Below are 24,764 nucleotides of genomic sequence, written 5' to 3'. Positions count from 1 at the left end.
CTAAGCTTCATAAGTAAAGGAGAAATAAAATCCTTTGCAGACAAGCAAATCCTGAGAGATTTTGTCACCACCAGGCCTGCCTTACAAGAGCTCCTGAAGGAAGCATTAAACATGGAAAGGAACAACTGGTACCAGCCACTGCAAAAACAGGCCAAACTGTAAAGACCATTGATGCTAGGAAGAAACGGCATCAACTAATGAGCAAAACAACCAGCTAACATCATAATGACAGGATCAAATTCACACATAACAATATTAACCTTAAATCTAAATGGGCTAAATGCCCCAATTAAAAGACACAGACTGACAAATTGGATAAAGATTCGAGACCCATCAACGTGCTGTATTCAGGAGACCCATCTCATGTGCATACACACACACGGGCTCAAAATAAAGGGAAAGAGGAAGATCTACCAAGCAAATGAAAAGCAAAAAAAGCAGGAATTGCTGTCATAGTCTCTGATAAAACAGACTTTAAACCAAAAAGATCAAAAGAGACAAAGAAATCCATTTACATAATGGTAAAGGGATCAATTCAACGAGAAGTGCTAACTATCCTAAATATATATGCACCCAATACAGGAGTGCCCAGATTCATAAAGCAAGTCCTTAGAGACCTACAAAGAGACTTAGACTCCCACACAATAATAATGGGAGACTTTAACACCCCACTGTCAATATTAAACAGATCAACGAGACAGAAGTTTAACAAGGATATCTAGGACTTGAACTCAGCTCTGCACCAAGCCGACCTAATAGACATCTACAGAACTCTCCACCCCAAATCAACAGAATATACATTCTTCTCAGCATCACATTGCACTTCTTCCAAAATTGACCACATAGTTGGAAGTAAAGTACTTCTCAGCAAATGTAAAAGAACAGAAATCACAACAAACTGTCTCTCAGACCACACTGCAATCAAACTAGAACTCAGAATTAAGAAACACACTAAAAACCGCACAACTATATGGAAACTGAACAACCTGCTCATGAAAGACTACTGGGTATGTAATGAAATGAAGGCAGAAATAAAGATGTTCTTTGAAACCAATGAGAACAAAGACACAATGTACCAGAATCTCTGGGACACATTTAAAGCAGTGTGTAGAAGGAAATTTACAGCACTAAATGCCCACAAGAGAAAGCAGGAAAGACCTAAAATCGACACCCTAACATCACAGTTAAAAGAACTGAGAAGCGAGAGCAAACACATTCAAAAGCTAGCAGAAGGCAAGAAATAACTAAGATCAGAGCAGAACTGAAGGAGATAGAGACACAAAAAACCCTTCAAAAAAAAATCAATGAATCCACGAACTGGGTTTTTGAAAAGATCAACAAAATTGATAGACTGCTAGCAAGACTAATAAAGAAGAAAAGAGAGAAGAATCAAATAGATGCAATAAAAAATGATAAAGGGGATATCACCAGCGATCCCACATAAATACAAACTACCAACAGAGAATACTATAAACACCTCTACGCAAATAAACTAGAAAATCTAGAAGAAATGGATAAATTCCTCGACACATACACCCTCCCAAGTCTAAACCAGGAAGAAGTTGAATCCCTGAATAGACCAATAACAGGTTCTGAAATTGAGGCAATAATTAATAGCCTACCAACCAAAAAAAGTCCAGGACCAGATGGATTCACAGCCGAATTCTACCAGAGGTACAAAGAGAAGCTGGTACCATTTCTTCTGAAACTATTCCAACCAATAGAAAAAGAGAGAATCCTCCCTAACTCATTTTATGAGGCCAGCATCATCCTGATACCAAAGTCTGGCAGAGAAACAAGAAAAAAAGAGTATTTTAGACCAATATCCCCGATGAACATTGATGCAAAAATCCTCCATAAAATACTGGAAAACCGAATCCAGCAGCACATCAAAAAGCTTATCCACCAAGATCAAGTGGGCTTCACCCCTGGGATGCAAGGCTGGTTCAACATATGCAAATCAATAAACGTAATCCATCACATAAACAGAACCAAAGACAAAAACCACATGATTATCTCAATAGATGCAGAAAAGGCCTTCAATAAAATTCAACAGCCCTTCATGCTAAAAACTCTCAATGAACTAGGTATTGTTGGAACATATCTCAAAATAATAAGAGCTATTTATGACAAACTCACAGCCAATATCATACTGAATGGGCAAAAACTGGAAGCATTCCCTTTGAAAACTGGCACAAGACAGGGATGCCCTCTCTCACCGCTCCTATTCAAAATAGTGTTGGAACTTCTGGCCAGGGCAATCAGGCAAGATAAAGAAATAAAGGCTATTCGATTAGGAAAGGAGGAAGTCAAATTGTCCCTGTTTGCAGATGACATGATTGTATATTTAGAAAACCCCATCGTCTCAGCCCAAAATCTCCTTAAGCTGATAAGCAACTTCAGCAAAGTCTCAGGATACAAAATCAATGTGCAAAAATCACAAGCATTCCGATATACAAATAACAGACAAACAGAGAGCCAAATCATGAGTGAACTCCTATTCACAATTGCTACAAAAAGAATAAAATACCTAGGAATCCAACTTACAAGGGATGTGAAGGACCTCTTCAAGGAGAACTGCAAACCACTGCTCAAAGAAATAAGAGAGGACACAAACAAATGGAAGAACATTCCATGCTCATGGATAGGAGGAATCAATATTGTGAAAATGGCCATACTGCCCAAGGTAATTTATAAAGTCAATGCCATCCCCATCAAGCTACCAATGATTTTCTTCACAGAATTGGAAAAAACTACTTTAAAGTTCATATGGAACCAAAAAAGAGCCCGCATTTCCAAGACAGTCCTACACAAAAAGAACAAAGCTGGAAACATCATGCTACCTGACTTCAAACTATACTACAAGGCTACAGTAACCAAAACAGCATGGTACTGGTACCAAAACAGAGATATAGATCAATGGAACAGAACAGAGGCCTCAGAAATAATACCACACATCTACAACCATCTGATCTTTGACAAAGCTGACAAAAACAAGAAATGGGGAAAAGATTCCCTATTTAATAAATGGCGTTGCGCAAACTGGCTAGCCATTACGTAGAAAGCTGAAACTGGATCTCTTCCTTGCACCTTATACAAAAATTAACTCAATATTGATTAAAGACTTAAATGTTAGACCTAAGACCATAAAAACCATAGAAGAAAACCTAGGTAATACCATTCAGGACATAGGCATGGGCAAGCACTTCATGACTAAAACATCAAAAGCAATGGCAACAAAAGCCAAAATAGACAAATGGGATCTAATTAAACTAAAGAGCTTCTGCATGGTAAAAGAAACTACCATCAGAGTGAACAGGCAACCTACAGAATGGGAGAAAAATTTTGCAATCTACCCATCCGACAAAGGGCTAATATCCAGAATCTACAAAGAACTTAAACAAATTTACAAGAAATAAACAAACAACCCCATCAAAAAGTGAGCAAAGTATATGAACAGACACTTCTCCAAAGAAGACATTTATGCAGCCAACGGACACATGAAAAAATGCTCATCATCACTGGTCATCAGAGAAATGCAAATCAAAACCACAATAAGATACCATCTCACACCAGTTAGAATGGCGATCATTAAAAAGTCAGGAAACAACAGGTGCTGGAGAGGATGTGGAGAAATAGGAATGCTTTTACACTGTTGGTGGGAGTGTAAACTAGTTCAACCATTGTGGAAGTCAGTGTGGCGATTCCTCAGGGATCTAGAACTAGAAATACCATTTGACTCAGCAATCCCATTATTGGGTATATACCCAAAGGATTATAAATCATGCTACTATAAAGACACATGCATATGTATGTTTATTGCAGCACCATTCACAATAGCAAAGACTTGGAACCAACCCAAATGTGCAACAATGATAGACTGGATTAAGAAAATGTGGCACATATACACCATGGAATACTATGCAGCCATAAAAAAGGATGAGTTCATGTCCTTTGTAATGACATGGTCGAAGTTGGAAACCATCGTTCTGAGCAAACTATTGCAAGGACAGAAAACCAAACACTGCATGTTCTTACTCATAGGTGGGAATTGAACAATGAGAACACTTGGACACAGGGCGGGGAACATCACACACTGGGGCCTGTCATGGGGTAGGGGGATGGGAGAGGGATAGCATTAGGAGAAATACCTAATGTAAATGACGAGTTAATGGGTGCAGCAAACCAACATGGCACATGTATACATATGTAACAAACCTGCATGTTGTGCACATGTACCCTAGAACTTAAAGTATAATAAAAAATACTATTCATTTAAAGTCATGCATGTAAATATACAATTTGGCTACTTTGTATCTCATATTAACAAATGGGAGGCATTTTATTTGTTTCTGAATTTTGGTACAGAAATAGTACTGCCTCACTGTATAGATTGTGTGGTGAAAGGGGGAGAAAAGTTACAGAAAACAGATTAGATGACTATCTCTCCTATTTATTAACTGTGTAATCCTGCACAGTACATGTCTAGATTCCTTTATTATGGATTTTCTTCAACTGAAAAATGAGCATTGTTCATCTGCAGCACTGGGATGCATTACTGGATGAGATGAACAATGCTCATTTATGGGGATGCTCATAACTTGGGGATGGGTGATTGTATTTGGAGGGCAGCATTACCCTCCAAATACCACCACTTCCTAATCTCTAATCTTTAATGCTGTGGGCAGATAATCATTTATTTGGCCAGTGACAACTATATGTGTGCCCTAATCTTTGACCTGACCTGCTCCCCACAGTTCTAGCCAAACTGATCACCTTGCAGTTCCTCAAATAGGACAGGTACAGTCCCACATCTAAACCTTGACATTTGCAGTGTCTTCTGCCTAGAAAGCTCATCACACAGCAGCCTTCCTTAGGCCTTTGCTCCTTTGCTGAAAATTCACCTTCAAGAAGTCTGTCTTGACCATTTGCATAAAAGAACACTTTCCTCCACCCGTTCTTTTTTACATCCTTTATTCTGCTATATCTATCTTTATGACCCTTACCGCCTGGCATAGTTTATATTTACTTTATTAAGCATCGTTAATACCTATATTATACCATTATGAAATATCTTCTGTGTCTAGCATGTAAGATTGTTGAGGGCACAGACTTTATCAGTTTAATACACTGCTGTATTCCTAGAACTCAGAATAGTATTATCACACAACGCAAATCAACAAATATTTGTTAAATGAATGAAAAAAAATGAATCAAGCAAAATTTCTAGTGGTTAAAAAAACCAAGTGACACTTTAAACATTCTTATTAGAAATTCATTGCAGATCATCAAGTCATTGGTAGAATCTAGATACTGAAGTATTATTATAAAAATTTACTGATTTGAATTTGTGCATGTATTCCAGAAAGGTTTTGGAGAAATCTAATGCCCAGAAATTCCCAACATAATTCATAAAGCTCTATACCCTCTCACTTTCCCCTTTTGTTTATAGAACCAGCTGGCACTCAAGATCTCTCAGAAGAACACATACATTTAGATTATTTTGGCTGAATTATACTCTAGTCTTTGTATGAGTTGAGTTATAAGCTGGCAGTAAAATTATTGTAAAATTTTCTCTGATATCTATCTCACCCTGACACATAAATAATGAATAAGTCTAAAAGTGGTCCCATAACTGAAGGGTAACATACTATTTAACTATAAGTCAGAAAGCAAACTGTGTAAATCTGTTTCCTTATTGCTTTTTCCCAGTTAAAAGGCTAGAAATCAATTTTTCTCAGATATTCATGGCATGGTGATGAAAACAGTATTGGAATCCTGACAAGTTATCTTTATCCAAGATAACAAGGTAGAGTGAAAGTTGGTTAATAACCACTATGCGATGTCTGAGAATGTCCCCATCACCATTAGGTGAGAATTAATTGATTGTTTTATAGTTTTATCCAACAGAAATTTAAAGTGTTGACTTCAGAAAAACACTTCCCTAATCCTAATATTTGATGGTGGGTGATTTATGCTGTTCTGTTTGACTTATTTTACTGCAATAGCAATAGGTAAGATATTAAAGTAGTATCTCTCAACAAAAAGTGTCAATAATAATAATAAAAAAAACCCTGAAGTATGAAAGTAGACCACTGTTTCCAAGTCCCTTACCTCATAGAAAGCAGATTGGGGGTGGAGATAAAGTGATTGTGGGAAGGCAGCTTTTTTGTGCGTGTGGCTTTTAGACATGTAAGTAATAACCCCATGAAAATAACATAATAGGTGGAAAGATTTTTTAAAATTATATTTTTGAGGCTAGGCACAGTGGATCACTCCTGTAATCCTAGCACTTTGGGAGGCCGAGGCGGGCGGATCACCTGAGGTCAGGAGTTTGAGACCACCTGGCCAACATGGTGAAACCCCATCTCTGATAAAAATACAAAAATTGGTCAGGTTTGGTGGTGGGCGCCTGTAATCCCAGCTACTTGAGAGGCTGAGGCAGGAGAATCATTTAAACATGGGAGGCGGAAGTTGCAGTGAGCCGAGATCGCGCCATTGCACTCCAGCCTGGACAACAAGAGCAAAACTCTGTCTCAAAAGAAAAAAGAAAAAGAAAAAGAAAAAAAATTATATTCTTAAATTTAAACAACCTCTTAGCTAAATAAGCTTTTCTAATAACTTTGAATTGTTTTCTATTTAGATTAAAAAATGCATTCTAGTGTAATCCTCCCAATACCCACCAATGGTAGCTATGATTATTTTACTTTATTTTTAACTCTATTAACATAGGTGGGAGTTTCCAATCCATAATCAGAATATATTATTAACTTCACTTACACAGTTGTGTTGATTACTTCTGCCTCTGTCAGGTAGCTAGTGATTAGGGGCACTGCTATGTCTTAAGTGTGTGTAAGCAAAAAGGGAAAGAACAGGGAATATAAAAGGCAGGGAAAAATCCTGGGAAGGCAAATACACATAGTGTATGTAAATTCTAAATTATGTTAACAAATACACACTAATGATTTATATTAATATATACATTAATGTACCTATAGTTTGGGAGTAAGACTTCAGTTAGGATGAGACACTGCTACTTACTAGCTATGTAACTTTGAACAAGCGCCTTAATCTCCATTGGCCTCAATTTTCCAATCTTTAAAACAGAACAATAGTGACAACCTCTAGGACTATTGTAAGTAAAGACATACCACAAAGTTGTTTTTCAAATTTGTCTGCATAATAAAATTCTTGTATGTATAATACAATTTTTACACAGGTTGGGTAAAATCATAATTATGACTGAAAATTATCATGAGTAATAACGATAAATTTCCCGGGAAGATTAAAATACCTTCCTTTATTGTCCAGACACAATTCAATACTTTTGACTTGCAAAAGAAAGAAAAAACATATTGTCTATGGTAATGCGTACTATTGCTTCAAGGTTAAAGTTGAAGTGATAAATTCTACGAAGTATTAAAAAATGCAGGGAGAAGTGATAACAGATTAGTATTTTCCAACCTCTCGGTCAATGATATCTCTCTGTTAAACTGGTGCCATGCACCATGACATTTTCAGAGATAAACTGGCTATTGGTTCCAACCCTATTCCAATGTCCAATTTGTCATCCCCTATACACCTACATCTGCAATATCCCCATCTCCCCTAAGATTCACCATGGCTATCATCATTTCCATACATTATAATTGGACAACAAAATGAACTAAAACAACAATAAAACAACAGAATTATGAGATACAGCAACAATTTCATTATACCAATACAAATTTGCTTGACTTTGATCACCAAGCAAATTATTTAAAACTAAGTACAACTCCCATTGCAATTTATACAGGACACATCCAAATCATTATTAGAAAAGGTGCAAAGTATTCATTATCTGCTCCTCCAGGTAAATACAGATACAAATCTCGATCATTTTTTAAGTTCCTAAGACACTGGGTTTATGTTGTGTGTATGCGTGTGTTTGTATGTATGTGTGAATTGTTACTAACAACTGCTAACTCTGTGGAATAGAAGACTAAAGATATTTTTATTTAATTCTGTAATCCCAGAACATCATCACAAAGTGGCCTAAATTAACACTTTTGTTTAGGGGAAAAGTTTATGTATTCACTCAATAAATATTTATTAATAGCTTATAATATGTAGGCTACAGAGCTGTGTGCTAGAGATGCTGTAATGAACAGTTCAGCCAGGAACCTGGCCCTCCGCTGATGGATCCTATTGGAGACTCTATATCTCTTTACTCTCTGGTATCAGTGTTAGCTCATTGTGTTTTCTTCCTCCTAAATTCCTAAATCTAGTTTATAAAACTTCCCTAGCACATCATGATGTATAATAACAGTTTATTAACAATACTAATAAAGACATTGAATAATGTATTTCAGGGAGGAGTTTACCTTTTATTTATGTTATCTCATTTAATCTTTACATGAGGAAGCTAAATTAGAATCAATTGTTACATTTTCATAAGCAATTACAACTTTAAAAATATGTTATCAATTATGTTTTAGGGTTTTTTGTGTCACACATTCTACTTAATTATTCTGCTTAATGAAATATACTTAATGAAATATAACTCAGTGATAAAATTTTATACATTTAGCTGTAAAGAAAACCCCATATAGTTCAACATATATTTTGTATCAATGTCAACATTTATAATATATTGTGGAAAGAATAACATAGTCAATGGTTTTAAATATTATATTACATAGTCTATGGCTTAAATTTCCAACATGTTTTCTAATTCTTGTTGATTTTTCTGTAAATAAATAGGTGGCTTAACTATCATAGTACTCTTTAGTTTGATGAAATTATACTTTTCCCATGGTAAAACATTTTAAAGAAATTTCTCCCTGTATTAATTAAGAAAATCACACACAAAATACGTTGATATGTTGATTCCTGACAATCAACATTTGGATAAGCAAACTTTCTATGAAATGTCTACTCATGAATTTATACAAATTTATATTTGTGATACATTATTTAAATTATTTAATTAAATTTAAATTATTAAATTAAATTTGAAGTCCAAAATCTTGAATTTATCAAATTTTTCTTATTATGAGTTGCCTTTGCCTCTTCTGCTATTTGCATCTTGAGTTTGGATAGTAGCTCTGCCACTTACCAGCTGCTTAATTTTTGCTTACCTGTAATTCACAGATAATGAAAGAACTTAGAGCTAGAATGCAGACCTCCCGACTAGTGATCCAGTTTTCAATTATGTTAATCTATTTTTATGTTATTAGACATACAGAAACAATGAGAGAACTGTCTAACAATGTGGCATTTTAATGGTAGTATTAACCTAAATAGAAAATATTACTGTACCATCAATCGAATCTTTTAAAAACATAAAGGCAGTCATGAAAATTGAAAGGAAACTTGCATTTTCTACAAAATAATATGTAAAATAATAACTTATTATGAAATATTCCGTTTTTACTGCTAACTCCAACTGGTCATTGGAGAGTATCTGTAGCATTATCAATAGGAGTAAATAGTATGGCCTGACTGCCCTTTGAGTCAGAATCTCATTTACTACCGGTAGGTTCTTGGCTGGGTTAATTGACCTCGCTAAGTCTCAGTCTCCCATGTGTTCATCAGGTTACTGATACCACCCCACCATCAAAGTGGGAGGATCAAATGAGACAACTTACACGATGCATTTGGCACAGAGTAGACGTTCAATAAACATGAGCTCCCTTCCTCTTCCCCTAGTGCCAGCTGGCTGGCAGACCACATTAAGCAGAAAAAAAGGAAGCTATGTTCTCCTTTTTCCAGACAGCTGGTAATGCAGACATCACAGGCTTTCTACAAACAATGTTGACTAATTTTTGCCACAGCTGACGTGTGTATAATGTGCCCTGCCAGTTCTCTCAATAAGCCGAATTCATGACCAAGGAATAATTAAGTTGTTTTCTTTATCGCTCCTCATTTTATGAGTCCAGATTGAGGTAAAGTGGCACTTTTGTAATGTTTTGTATATTTCATGGACCTGGAAGACTTCATTTATTGTCCTGTAATAACAACAATAAAAATGTTTTACACTGTTTATTTCTGACCACAGTACTATGATACACATAATACTGCTCCCTCCAATCTGTAGAAGCGACCACTAAGAAACAGGTAAAGTAACTTGTCCAGCATCACCCAGGCAGAAAGTGGCAGGTTAGGATTTGAATCCAGTGTTTTGACTCCTATGCCTGCACTCCAAATTCATAGAAACGATTGAGAGAGAGAGTAGGATTTGCATGTAAAGTAAACAAAGGCCTTAAACTCCCATCTAATACTTCCCATTCAGCTGAGGGGGCAAAGAATACATTACTGAACATCCAGATTGTATTAGCTATGCTGTATTTCAAAATAGAAACCCTGAAATTTCCTCTTGATAGGTAAATATTTATCCCCTTTTATATCACTCAAGTACAGTACATATAGTATACAAATTCAACAGGCAATACCTTCTTAATTATACCTAAAATATTCAACAGTTTGAGAGGCACATTTCTGCCATTTTGGTTCCTTTTACCTAAAGGGAAAAGGCCAAGTAGGGCTTGTGTGTGAATGCTTAGAACAGTGGCTGGTACATAGTGTAAACTCTATTATTTATTATTGTTATTATTTAATTTTCAAAACTACTTGCTGAATATACATTTCTCTGATGAATTTTACAGACCACCAAGGAGCATCCTGCTGATGCCTAGGTCTGTATAACTCTGCTGAACAAAATGTGCTCCATGAATGTGTTTTATATACAGGTGCACTTGGATGAGGCTGGAAACAGCAATTCTCACCATCATTTCAATCAAGCAAAATTGGATTTTATCTGCTTTATGAATATTGGACACCTTTGTACAAAGTCATTTGAAGAAAGATTCCACTAAAAACAAATGAAAATAAATAAACAAATGTGCAAAACTACTGCTATAGTAAAATATACTGATAACAATAATCTCTAATACACATATTGGGCTTATTTAAGCCAGAAACTATTCTAAGTAATTCTCACTATTACACTATAAGTTAAGTTCTACAATTCCCATTTCATAGATGAGGAAATTGAAGCGATTAGATTACTTATCTAAGATAAGTTTAGAATGGAGTTGGAACTACAATCAACACAGTTTAGCTCCTGAATCTGGGCTCTTCAGCACTGTGCTCTGCTGGCTCTGGATAGTAAAGAAAGTTCCTCTTAACACATTTTATACAATTTTCAATCAGTATTCTTGAGCTCTGCACTTGAATGAGAATAATGAATGTACGCTTTCTCACTTCACAATATAACCTGAAAGCAATATGCCCAATAAGTAAACAAAATATAAATATAAAAAGAGATTCTGAAAAAGTACAAATGCAGCTAAATGGAAATAGCCTACTAAGCAGTTTTTCTGGATTCCATTTAAAAAATAATAATAGGTAGGTCTAAAATGGAACTGAGGTAAGTAAAACAAAATAACTTTCTCTATGGTTTCTCTAACAGGTATTATGGTGCCTACTTCAATGTTTCCATTTATATGGTGTTTGTAACACTTTAGTGACCAAATTCAAAAAGAAGAGACTAAATTCAAGTAAGATACCTAAAATGATCAGCAGTTTCACGTCTGATAAATTAGTAAGAGCTGTCTAATTGCATAATTGATATATCTCTATCTGCTTGTACCCTTTATCCATAGATGATCTCCTGTTGATCAGGTGGCAACTTCAACACAACTTAAGGTTGATTACCAACAAGCTGTGTCACAATACTAAATAAAGTTAATTAAATTTTGATTTATAGAGGCTGTATTTCAACAATGTTGATCCATCACAGGTAGAGTCTTTATCTCTAAAAGTATTCACACTTCATGGGCTTCCTTTAAAATACAGAACCAAAGCTATGAAAGCCAATCCTGCTAACTAAGCAAAACCCTGGATCCACAGCAGTTATGAGGGAGAGACAAATTATATGAAACAATTAATACGGAAGGAGACATGGCATGTGTAGAGTGGGATAGACCAGTCAAAATGCTGGGCTCATAAGACCACATGGTTCATCAGACCTTCTGTGGCTCCCGGGTGCAGTGTGCACCCTGAAGCTTATCTCTTCTTCATAGCTGTTATTTAGACTAGCCCGGGGCTTAAAGGCAGGATGTAAAATGCAGTCCAGGAAAAATGATTCCTTATGTCCCTTAAGTAATTGTGAACTTGGCATAAGTTTTCTTAAGTAATTTTTAAATCAAAGTTTACTTAAGCTTATTCTATCACATGTCTTGTTATGTTTTGTTTTGTTCTGTTCTCTTCAACCAAATATAGACCATTGAGTTTCTTAAAAAAGGCACTTAGGGCTGGGTGTGGTGGCTCATGCCTGTAATCCCAGCACTTTGGGAGGGTGAGGTGGGTGGATCACGAGGTCAGGAGTTTGAGACCAGCCTGACCAACAGGGTGAAACCCAGTCTCTACTAAAAATACAAAAAAAAAAAAAAAAAAAAAAAAAAAAAAATTAGCCAGGCATAGTGGCACAGGCCTGTAATCCCAGTGACTCAGGAGGCTGAGGCAGGAGAATCGCTTGAACGCGGGAGGCAGAGGTTGCAGTGAGCCAAGGTTGTGCCACTGCACTCCAGCCTGGGTGATAGAGCAAGACTCTGTCTCAAAAAAAAAAAAAAAAAAATGAAAAAAGACACTTGGTAGTTTCTAAGTTAACTCCAGTAAAAAGCATTTGTGTTTCATTTGCTTAGTCAACAGAGTGAAATTATTTTATTCTTAAAAAATATTAGAATTCCTGTAATCCCAGCACTTTGGGAGGCTGAGGCGGGTGGATCACGAGGTCAGGAGATGGAGACCATCCTGGCCAACATGGTGAAATGCGGTCTCTACTAAAAATACAAAAACTGGCTGGGCGTGGTGGCACGTGCCTGCAGTCCCAGCTACTCAGGAGGCTGAGGCAGGAGAATCGCTTGAACCCAGGAGGCGGAGGTTGCAGTGAGCCGAGATCAGGCCACTGCCCTCCAGCCTGGCAACAGAGCGAGACTCCATCTCAAAAAAAGAAAAAAAAAGTTAGAATTATGACCAGACATATTCAGGTTTAAAGCTTTATCTGAACTGATAAAGAAGTTCTGTGTGAACATAAACAGTTATTAAGAATTCAAGTTTGGATGATCAGTGTTAATAAAAGTTGAGAATAAGGAGCACTAGAAAGTCTCTATCCTCTGATATCCATATTTAAATCAGCATATACACTTTCTTTCAGAAACGTACTTTGGAGCAAGGGCTATGTTAAGCCGCACATACTTACAAATTACTCTTTTTAATGTTTAAAATAATTTATACAATTATTATTATTGAGTCTTCTCTGTTTTATTATGATTGCCGAAAGTAATGAGAATAGGCACCATTTTTAGTTCATTGTAATTGTTGTGTTTCCCCTTCCCTTTGGAATTAAGCAGGTGTCAAACATTTATTAGATGTCATCTAAGGTAATTAGTTGCTCATGAAAATGCCATGAACAATGCTCAGGTTGTGGCAACTGAGCTACAATTTTTGCTAGAACTCAATATTGATCAGCATAATGACAACAAATAAAGGTGAGGGGCTCAGCGCAGCTGGAGGAAGAAATAAGGAGAGGAAGAGCAGAAAATTTCCAAGGTGGGCCCTCCATGCGAATGAAGAACAGAGCAAGTGTTTGGCAAAGTTAGCTTGGGGGAGGGAGGGATGGACTTAGTAGGGGAGGGAAGGTGGAAAATAACTGTATTTTGTTTATGTCTTAAAGAAAACGTCCCTAAAATGTGTCACTTAAGGAAGGATACAGTTTCAGCAACAGAAGTGGGGAGGGGGGCATATCTGCCATAATAATTGGCTATGCAATAAAAGAGATTTTAAAAACACATTTTGCAGTAGTTATTTTGGCCTTTTTTTTTTTGAGACAGAGTCTCGCTCTGTCGCCCAGGCTGGAGTGCAGTGGCGTGATCTCGGCTCACTGCCAGCTCCGCCTCCTGGGTTCGCACCATTCTCCTGCCTCAGCCTCCCAAGTAGCTGGGACTACAGGCGCCCGCCGCCATGACTGGCTAATTGCTTTTGTATTTTTAGTAGAGATGGGGTTTCACCGTGTTAGCCAGGATGGTTTTGATCCCCTGACCTTGTGATCTGCCCACCTCAGCCTCCCAAAGTGCTGGGATTACAGGCGTGAGCCACCGCGCCCGGCTATTTTGGCCTTTTAAAGATATATTCAGAATGATTACATGTCTCTCTTAAGAGGCAGTATCCACAGTAGTCATGCTCACAGGCTGTGGAATCAGATTTGAATTCTGACCCTGCCACTAGTTGATGTCACGATTTAACCTGTGTCTCAACTTCCTCATCCGCACAATTTCCCATGTGTTGTTCATAGCATTGTTGTGAGAATTAAAAGTGTATAAGTAATGTAGACGCTTAGGAGAGTGGCTGGCACCTAGTAATAACACGTTCGCTATTTTTTCCAGACATTATTTGAACCCAATAAAGAATGTTAACAGAAAGGATGATCAAGACAGTCAAATGATGCTGGGAGTACATTTTCAAAGTTTGGTTTTGTTTTACTACTTAGCATACAGATAAAGCCAGCAGAGCAGAAATACAATACTGATCGAGGAACCTAAACTATAGGACTCGAGAGAAGATGATAAAAATGTTAAAGTTCTCTAATTTTCAGTTACAAAGATTCATTCCAATGTAGGGAAATTTCCCTACAACATTACCCGCAGCATGGCAGTTTTATTGGGATTGGAACACAGTCCATATGGTGTGCTTGCTGACACTGAAGTTTAGGGGAGTGGGCTCCTCCTGAGCATATTTTACTTCTGTGAATAATCACTTGTCATTTCAAGTCCCCACCCCCATGAGAACTGCAACCTCGGAGTCCTCTAGGGAAGCTGCATTTGTTCCCTTGCTATTATAAGCATTTGCCCAAGATGACTCCAGGACAAAGTTTAATTCCGCTGCTTGTTTTTTTTTTGTTTTTCTCTTTCCATTTGTCTTCATGTAACATAGACTCCACAACCACAAATTCCAGCTGAATTACATTTTTAGGGACTTGCAAAGACCTTGGGGCAGGAGAGGCAGAAGTCAGTGAAGCAAGAGTTCACCACATTTTCAATCACTTAAAAGAATGATGTTAGAAATTCAAGTACCTTTTCCCCATTACTGGGGAAAATGTTTTCCCTTGACAGGCCTTATTTCAGAATTAGATTGTATGACCCAGTTAGCTAGGCTGACTCAAATTATAGAGCAGGTTGGCAGAAAAGAAACAACTTACAGAATCAAAGCAAGTGTAGGAAAAAGAATTTGAGCTATCTCTGCCTAATGATCTTCTGAGTTCACTCCTAAGGGATGCTCTACAGCAAGGGAATAAATAGTCATCAACACTTAACTCCTAAAACTTTCAGAGATAAATATTACCTTTAGGAATAAATATGTCACAGCTGGGCTAGAATGATGACCCATACTTGCTATGTGCACATATTTAGGGAGTCCCTGCACATCAGCACAGTCCTTTTTTCCCCCCTTTTTTGGCATTTGAGAATTGGGCTTCTACTCTGTGAGTTGGAACAGCTCTTCTGAAACTTTAATGTACAAACAAAACATCTGGGGATCTAGGTTAAAATGCAGATTCTGATGCAGGAGGTCTAGAAGAGGCTTGAGACTCTGCATTTCTTACCAGCGCTGACAGGATACTGATGCTGCTAGTCACTGACCACACTTCGAATAGCATGGAGGTAATATAACACTGAGGCCAGTCCTGGACTCTGAATTTTCTTGGATTCTCCCATTACTATTATTTCTTCTGAGCCAATGCTAGGGGTTGAATTATGTTCCTCAGGAAAGATATGTTGAAGTCCTAACCCCCAGTATCTCAGAATGTGGTCATATTTGGAAATAGGGTCTTTACAGGTCAAAGTGGTAGTCCCTAATCCAATATGACTGGTGTCCTCATAAAAAGGGGAAATAGGGACACAGTGATAGATATGCACAGAGGGAAGGTGATGTTGAGAAACATAGGAAGACAGGCATCTACAAGCTAAGAAACTCCTGAGTCTATCAGAAGCTAGGAGAAAGACCGAGAACAGACCTTCTGTAGTGTCTTCAGAGGCAGCATCAACCTGCTAACACTTTGATTTTACATTTATGGCTTCCAGAACTGTGAGGTAGGAAATTTTTGTTGTTTAAACCACCCATTTGTGAAACTTTGTTACAGCAGTTTTGAGAAAGTAATACAGGTACTGTTATCAAGGACATTTCCCTGACACTTCATTCTCCTACTCTGTGACACACACAGAAATGTTTGGTGTACCACAAAACTTAACACAACCTGAGGAATGTGAACACAACATCCCATACCCAGATAAGGTAACGACAAAAGATGGAGGTCATGTTTCTTAGGACCAAAGCTTGCATTGCTCCTACTGTCATTGCAGGTGTCAATAATAACATGCTGTCATAGATTGCCAGCACTGCCAAGTCTGAATTCCATAATTTATCCAAAACTGCTCTTACCTACAAATCACTATCTGGCTGCACCTGTAATCCCAGCACTTTGGGAGGCCAAGGCAGCTGGGCCACTTGAGGTCAGGTGTTCCAGACCAGTCTGGCCAACATGGTGAAACCCTGTCTCCACTAAAACTACAAAAATTAGCCGGGCATGGTGGCACGCACCTGTAATCCCAGCTGCTCGAGAGGCTGAGGCAGGAGAATCTCTTGAACCCGGGAGGCGGAGGTTGCAGTGAGCTGAGATCATGCCACTGCACTCCTGCCCGGGCAACAGAGCAAGACTCCATCTCAAAAACAAACAAACAAACAAACAAAATACAAATCACTATCACATTCTATCGCTTCACATCCTTTTCACCTCATTAGCAGCCGTACAAATTGCTTTCCTTTTTAGAACCATTTTTCTACAATGAAACAAACCGTGCTTTTTTTTTCTTTTTTTTTTTTTTGAGATGGAGTCTCATTCTGTCACCCAGGCTGGAGTGCAGTGGCGCGATCTCGGCCCACTGCAAGCTCCGCCTCCCGGGTTCACGTCATTCTCCTGCCTCAGCCTCCCAGCTGGGACTACAGACGCCCGCCACCACGCCTGGCTAATTTTTGTATTTTTAGTAGAGACACGGGGTTTCACCGTGTTAGCTAGGATGGTCTCAATCTCCTGACCTCGTGATCCGCCCGCCTCAGCCTCCCAAAAGTGCTGGGATTACAGTCATGAGCCACCGCGCCCGGCCCAAAGTTTGCTTTTTTTTTTTTTTTTAAATTACATTGCGCGAGTTACTAGGTTTGCAATGAATACAAGAAGAGAAAAACAAGCCTGCATAGACTTATTTGAAAGGGTGTCGGCAAGAATGAGGTATGCTAATCTCACTCACTAGCTAAGTGATGGGTCTCTACAAATCAGACTGACAGCAAACATGATTCAAACACACTCCTCAGAAAAATGACAAGCTACTAACAAGGTATTTGCTTTCACTTCAAAAGAGTAAAATATATGCTTATGAGATCCATGAAAGCCAAGGAGTGAAGTTTTTTTATTTTGATACTTAGTCATTACACTTCTAAATATGGTTCAATCTACTATTTATACTCTCAGTATTCTTTACTTGGGAACCACTCCCTTGGAGGTATTTGAAAAGTGCAGGAGTGTTTGGGTTTTCGCATAAATGGAGGAGTTATTGGCATTTAATGGGCAAGGCTTTGGGAAAAAAAAACATTCCATAGAGCAAAGGACTATAAATATTTGTCCCTTCCCAAATAGTAAAAGCAACTCTAGATTGAGGCCTTCATCCCATCCTGGCATTTCTTTAAGATTAATGGTCTTTTCAGTTTGGGCTCTCTGTTCACCCTTTGACTTCTTCCAGAAACCACGTGGACATCACAGATCTTCTCTCCGCTTTGACAGGTGTGTCATTCCTTGGTATGTCCAAAGAACACTGGTTTCTCACTCTATCCTCCTTATGGGATGTTGTAACAAATACACTGGGTAATCAATAGAACTGTTCTTATTAGTTTTCTGTCTCATTTTCAGGGCCAAGTGGCGAGATGGGTGAAGTATTATAGATATATCTGACCAACAAAGTGTACTTGAGATAGGATGTCTTGGAGGTGTTTTAAAATATTCTTTTATGCAATTCTCTATTTTCCTTCATGATTACTGTTAGTGTCTCTTTCTTTTATTCATTCATTTATTTAACATAAAAAAGGACCTGCTATGAGGAAGAAATTGTGTTAGGTCCTATGGAAGAAGGTCACAGATAATGATAATGAAGTCTTCATTCTGTGATGATCAAATTTATCCTATTGTATCTCCCATTAATTCTTTTTATTCTCTCTGATAACTTCCCCCAACTTTTTCTACCTCTTGATCTAGAAAAAATTCACTCCTCCACCAAAATGATAGTCCTATTTGCTAAAATATCTCCATTCACGGGTTAGCTTTTTGATTATTTCTTCTACTATAGACAATACATACACACATATTTTCTCAGCTAAACTTCGTAATATGTGATTTATGCTAATATTACATATGTGAAAACTGAGCTTCACAAAAGTTAAATAACCTTCCCAACTTGCTCATGGATTTCAAAGCAGATCTAGCTGATCCCAGTGCCTGTGTTCTTAACTAATGTAAAATATTTCTGATATTTAAAATCACTTTTGTGTGACTTCTAGTGAGCTTATAAATACCTTACTTGAAAGTTTCAGACACATTTGGCCTTCATTCCCAGCACCTTGACTAAATTGTTCATGACTGTTTTAGAAAACTGTTTGTACCTTCCAAGTTTCTACTAACACTAAATTTTAAAAGTTTAAAAACTTTTCTGGGTTTCTCAGCTAATACAAATGCAAAAGGCAGAAATTCCAAATATAACTGGGTAGTCCTTTGCAATTTTTCAAAGCCTTCAGGCTTTTGAAGTTCTGTGGATTTGCCTTAATCTGTTGCTAGAACACTGCACATTGCTCTAAACAGCCTGCCAGTCTGAGAAACTTAGCGTGAATGACACAAGTGTTGTTGTTGTTTTTTTTTCCCCCAGGTCAGAGGATAGTGTGAAACAGTACGGGAGGTCATGGGAGGGGAGGAATCCCAGGATAAAGAAATTAACTAGAGGAACAGGAAGCAAAATAAAAAAAAAATCCAGAGACCTAAAGAAAAACCTTTCCAATTGAAGCTGTCTGCTCCCCACCAAGCACATACCTCTTGATAGATAGCTTTTTGAATCAGTTCAGTCTATTCTGATAGTAACTTCAAAGGGCCAGCACATAGCTGACAGTGTGTCATTCCATTGTCATATCAATGGAAGTCAGAGATCAGAAATCTGCAGATACCAGAGAGAGTGATGGTACTTTGAGGCCTCAATCAAGTGTCAGATTTAGGAATCAGGACAGTTAAGAACAAAAAATCAGTCTACAATATTTTCCTAACACTTGTCCGGCCCCAGCATAAAACACAGGCATCAATTTGGAATTATAAAATAAATTAGTGATTGACATATATACCTTCTTTGCTTTCCTTCCTCTCTGAAGCCTGGGAGCCTGAAACACATAGAGAACACTGGGGTAGATGGTACAGAGAAAGGCCCACCTCGGACACCTCTATTCTGCTATGGTAACTGCCATGCCCAGGTACCCCTCAAGCAGCAGGACACTATTTCTACCCCTGCCCATGACAACTCAGTGGCATGGTGGTGATAGCATCTCCCCTGTGCATGTAAGCACACCAAAGCCTTCTAGTATGCTGATAATTTCATACTTTACACCTAAACCTTCAACCATTTTAGAATTTATTTTGGTGGTACTTTTTTTCTAAATGGCTACATAGTTGTACCATTACCTACTACTTCTTATTGACTCATTCATCCTTCTCCCACCATTTTAAAGTTCTGCCTAAGTTAATGGGGTATATTTGGTGTTAAGAGAGGGTTGTCCACAATGGACTAACCCATTGAACACCGCACATGGCAAAATGATACTAAGTAGTCTATTCCTGTTTGGTGTGTTAATCTGCATTAATCATGCCTTTTTATTTTTGTATTTCTGATGATTTGTCATCTGAGGCCTTGTGGGCCTGAAGAGACTGCCCCTTCCAGGGCTACCCAATGCCTAATAATAGTAAAAGACCCACCTGGCAGTGTGTTTTCACATGCAAACCAATGAATCCAGAGCCCATATCTCAACCACCTCCTCTATCAGGCTCTCATGCTCTGGGCCACTATCCTTCTGCTCAAATCACTCCAGGGCCAGGTATTAGACAACTAGAGACAACCCCTACACCACTGAGACCACCGGAATTATACAAACTAGCCAATCCCAAGCCTACTCACCCTGCCTTATTTGTTCCCGCCCACGGAAAACACAAAAGGCTCTCGCTCGTGTTTTCTTTTGGCTCCCTCTGCCCCTGACTGACCCTGGTGCTTCCCTGTATGGCCCCTGCATGTGGCCTGCCCCTCTCTTCTTGGGAACTTGAGAGTGACAAACTATTTCTTCAATAACAATCACCTCCTAATCTATTGGTCCCACAATTCCTGAATAATAATAAAACCTACGTTTAAAAATACAGTTCTTACACAGACTTAGCAGAAAAAGGAGACATTTTTTTTTTTTTAGATAGAGTCTCACTCTGTTGCCCAAGCTGAACTGCAGTGGTGTGATGTCAGCTCACTGCAGCCTTGACTTCTGGGACTCAGGTGATTATCACACCTCAGCCTCCCGAGTACCTGGGACTACAGGCACATACCACCATGTCCCACTAATTTTTGTATTTTTAGTAGAGACTGAGTTTTGCTATGTTGTCTAGCCTGGTCTTGAACTCCTGGGCTCAAGTGATCCTCCCACTCTGGCCTCCCAAAGTGCTGGGGTTACAGGTGTGAGCCACGGTACTAGGTGGAGACATTTCTTTATAGCCACAAAATAATCCCTCTGAACACATTGGTGTGTTCTGATAAGTTATCAGTCAAATGAAAGCCCATTGTATAAGAATAAGAGTTGCAGAAGGAACACACTCCACTTGGTTTTATACTTTATCATAAAAATATTTAAAGCATGCCAATCTTTAAAAATATTAACATGTAAAAGTCTCTCTTTTTATTGATTTTAATATATTGGAGTAGTGTTCTTTAAAATTCCCTTAAGGTCAAATATGCCTATAAATAGGAAACTTTGCAATAATTTTTATTGATGGTTCCTTGCCCATTAGAAATATTTGGAAGTTGTAATTACATTGTCTTACTGATTATTTGAATTACATATTGAAAAGAATTTTGGGGCTCTTAATGTGTAAAGAGTTTATGTTGTATTGGTCATCAGTGTTTTTAAAAATTATTTATTATTTATGATGATGGGTGGCTATTGAAGGGAACATAGGTAGACATTAGAATCCGATTTGAGGTCTTCCCTAGCATAATGGAAATAACTTAAATGTTTAAATAGCAGGAATTATATATGTATTTGAGATAATGACTTTAGTGGGTACCTCCTGTGGCAGGGGCCAAGAATGACAGGCAGTCATATTCCAGCAACCAGGCTGTATTTATTTTATTTCCTTAGAAGACACACTGCATTCAAGATAAATGAGGCAGGGCTCTTGAGCAGACTTGCAGAAAATGTTTATACTCCCTGTTTCCAACGGAGAATCACCTGCTGCCATCTGCTCCTACTCCAGCTCCCAAGTCCTTATAGCCAGCGGTCCACTGAGGAGCCCAGTGACTGTCAGAACACTGTGGTCTCAGGACTAATCTACCAGAGAAATAATCACATCACATACCCTGCTCTCCAGGTTTCTTCTCTCCAAACAACTGAGGCCTAATTTAAGGAATCTAGAAGTAATAGTAGTTAAAAGTTGTGTGAGTGCCCATTATATTATCTGAATCTATACTGCTTTGGGAAGAGTTAGTAGGCAAAATAGAACTTAGTGGCCAAGGTAAAGAGACATACAAATGATGGATAGTGCTGTAAGCCAATCCCATAAGCTAAAAGTCATATTTACTGTCAGTTTACCAAAGGCCTTTGTAGAAGTGTAACTATGTCGGTATGTATAAACAATTGTTGAGGTAGGTTCCCAAGCCTAGCAACGGACTAGATGGATTAAAAAAGTATGAATAGCAAAAATGCTATGCACGATGGACACAGTGGTCCTTGCTGCCTGGTAGCCACTAATCTCATTCTTTCCCACTCACTCTCCCATTTTCTGCTCAGAGACTGGGCAGTAATCTCTTGATTTCAAGGGAAGTAGGATTTTCCCTGGTCCCAAGGGATACATCAAAACTGCTTCCTTGTCCAAGGTGTAGAAATTGAGTGTAGGTCAAAAGAAAGAAGGTTCAGCAAATGAAGAACTTAGTGAGTTTATAGTCTAGAATAAAAGTGTAAAGCTGAAAGAAGGAAGAAAGCAAGGACACAATGTGTTAGGGAGTTTAAGCATTTTAGAAAATTAGAGATACTTATCAAATATGTAAATAAAGGCTAATCTTTCCCCTTAACTAGGAGAACTTAATTGCATAGAAGTAAATGTGTTTGAACAGACTGGCATGTGCTCTGAGGTCAGTACCTATAATCTCTAAACCTTTTTAAACCTCTTTGCATGTTGAGGTAAGCTAGTTATCTAAAGAACAAACACAGACACTATTAAAGGCTTTTCTTGGCTGTATACACTGATTATGATTCATCAAATAGGTGACTTACTTTCTAGTGTTTCAACATAGAAGCTGACCATGGGTTCACATGGATGCCACATCTGAACATACGAGACTGTAGTCCTCACAGAGGGATGAATACTCTTGTGTTGATAAAACAGTTATACAAGGCCTTCCTGTACATCTTTTCAGTCATGGTGATAGTCATGTTAAACTCTTTTCAAGAAGCAGCCAAATTTTAGATCATGAAAAGCCAATATAATACAGGTTCCTATATAGAAATGCCAATCATCAATTCTTTGCACACCTCAAGTTCCACATCTGTGAAATGAAACTTTTTCTTAACTCGCATAGAAAGCATTACAGTGTTAGAGTCAGGTGTTTCTGCTCAGCATACCACAGTGCTCTTATATAGAGTCTGAAAGCAAGGAACCATGAAGAGAGTATCCCAGGAACTTGGCATTCCACATGCATGTAGGAACAGGTGACGATCTAGTTTACAGTATTAGAATCTTCTTTCAAAACTGACATACTTTAAAAGTGGGACAGATAATTTTAATATTATGTGTTCTTTGTTAATTGTTTTGAATAATTTTAATGTTCACTGCCTTTTAATAAAATTTATTTTACTTCATTAGTTTTTAAAGTCTATCAAAATGGATATCAATTTTAAATAAAAAATTTAAATTTCCTTTTTTCCTTCTCATTTTATTAATCTCAGCAACAGAATCCAAATTAATTAAAACTGACAAGTACATTCCACAGGTTGACATGTTTTATTAAGAATTCTTGTTCTTGGCTTCGTTTCTGCTGACTCTAAATTTTTAAGTATGCTATTGTTCTTTCATTAGACATAAAAATTTGAGCAGTTAGAGTAATTTTTTGGTATTCCCTCATAATTATTCCTCATTTCAATGTATTATCTTCTTTTTCATTTTAAAATCTGATATTCTTTTTCTTCTTCTACTTACACAGTACCAAATTCCTATACTTTTCCCTTTTCTCAAATACGAGTCTGAGAAATATAAACCTCCTATATATTTATTTAGATATTTAAAAAGTATCTCCTTTTTATAGTTTATGGGTTCACTTAAGTAGCCAACATACAAAACTGACCCACGATTAAGGTCTGTTAACCCAAGAGCATGATTTTAATTCCTATTGTTAACAGACTCATAGTGAGTAATACTCTGCGTTCCCATGTACTTCTACAAGCTTACATAGCAGTTGTATTGTCCTGTGTACACAGAATGTAAGGTTACAAAATTCAAATATGCTGATAACAAAAGCTTTATAGGTTGATTAAGTTAATTGTAAGTACATCAAAAGATAGCACATATTATTTGGTTTTCTTTTGGCTTTTTTTTTTTTTAAAAAAAAACACACGCAGACACACACAAATGGCCAAGTAGAAGTTTTCATTTTGACAAGCAATTACACAAAAAACTCCCACTGCTTTTGTCAACAGATCAAATCCTAAGGCACTCTACTCTCTCGAAGTTTCAACCACTAAAATGTGGGTAAAGCAAAGAATACACCACAGCAAGCACGAAACAAATATAGCAATTTAGATTTTTATCGGAAGCAGTTTTTATATTCCTTCAAATTAGCACTGGAATTCTGTATATGAACAGATACATCATGTGGCAGCAGCGATTAACGAAAGAATCCAAGAAACACTGCACTATAACGATCACATTTCAGCGTGGAAGAACAGCACTATGTCCAATCTGTTGCCACAATGTAGACACCGTGGAGAGCTGAATGGATCATGACAGAAAACAAGGGTATAAATAAAACCGCACACAGTCTAGGTCCTGAATTTGTGGTGATATAAATATCCCCAAATTATTAAACACAATCAACAACAATACCTGGCAATTTGTCTCCAAATTAAGAACAAAGCACCCAGCTCTCACCTTGCACAAACATACACTTCAGTGGTCAGTGACAAATGCAGGCTGCACTTACAAGCTGGGAGACAGAGCAGCTGCTCTGTCCTGAGTCGCTTAAAGCACATTCGAGCCCAACTCAGGTCCTACTGTGTTTTTGCTCACTGCAGTTTCTCCCATGACTCCATCACCCAGGAATGGAAACCACGGCTCGCTCCCCAGCACTAGTGGGCTCCCCAGCTACTGAGCTCAGGTAAAAACGCTGAGTCCTGCAAGG

The 24,764-nt window shown here is 37.8% G+C and overlaps 1 protein-coding gene across 2 annotated transcripts in view; it reads right to left on the bottom strand.

The window, feature by feature from the left end:
• The window catches only part of ARHGAP24 (Rho GTPase activating protein 24), a 537,203-nt gene that overhangs the window by 151,514 nt on the left and 360,925 nt on the right, over positions 1 to 24,764 (bottom strand). The gene's annotated exons all lie outside the window — the stretch shown is intronic.

This window comes from Gorilla gorilla, chromosome 3 (genome assembly GCF_029281585.2).
Source record: "Gorilla gorilla gorilla isolate KB3781 chromosome 3, NHGRI_mGorGor1-v2.1_pri, whole genome shotgun sequence".
Taxonomy (NCBI): Eukaryota; Metazoa; Chordata; class Mammalia; order Primates; family Hominidae; genus Gorilla; species Gorilla gorilla.
The sequence above is the reverse complement of the archived record's forward strand: the minus strand, read 5'-3'. Positions and strand labels throughout refer to the sequence as shown.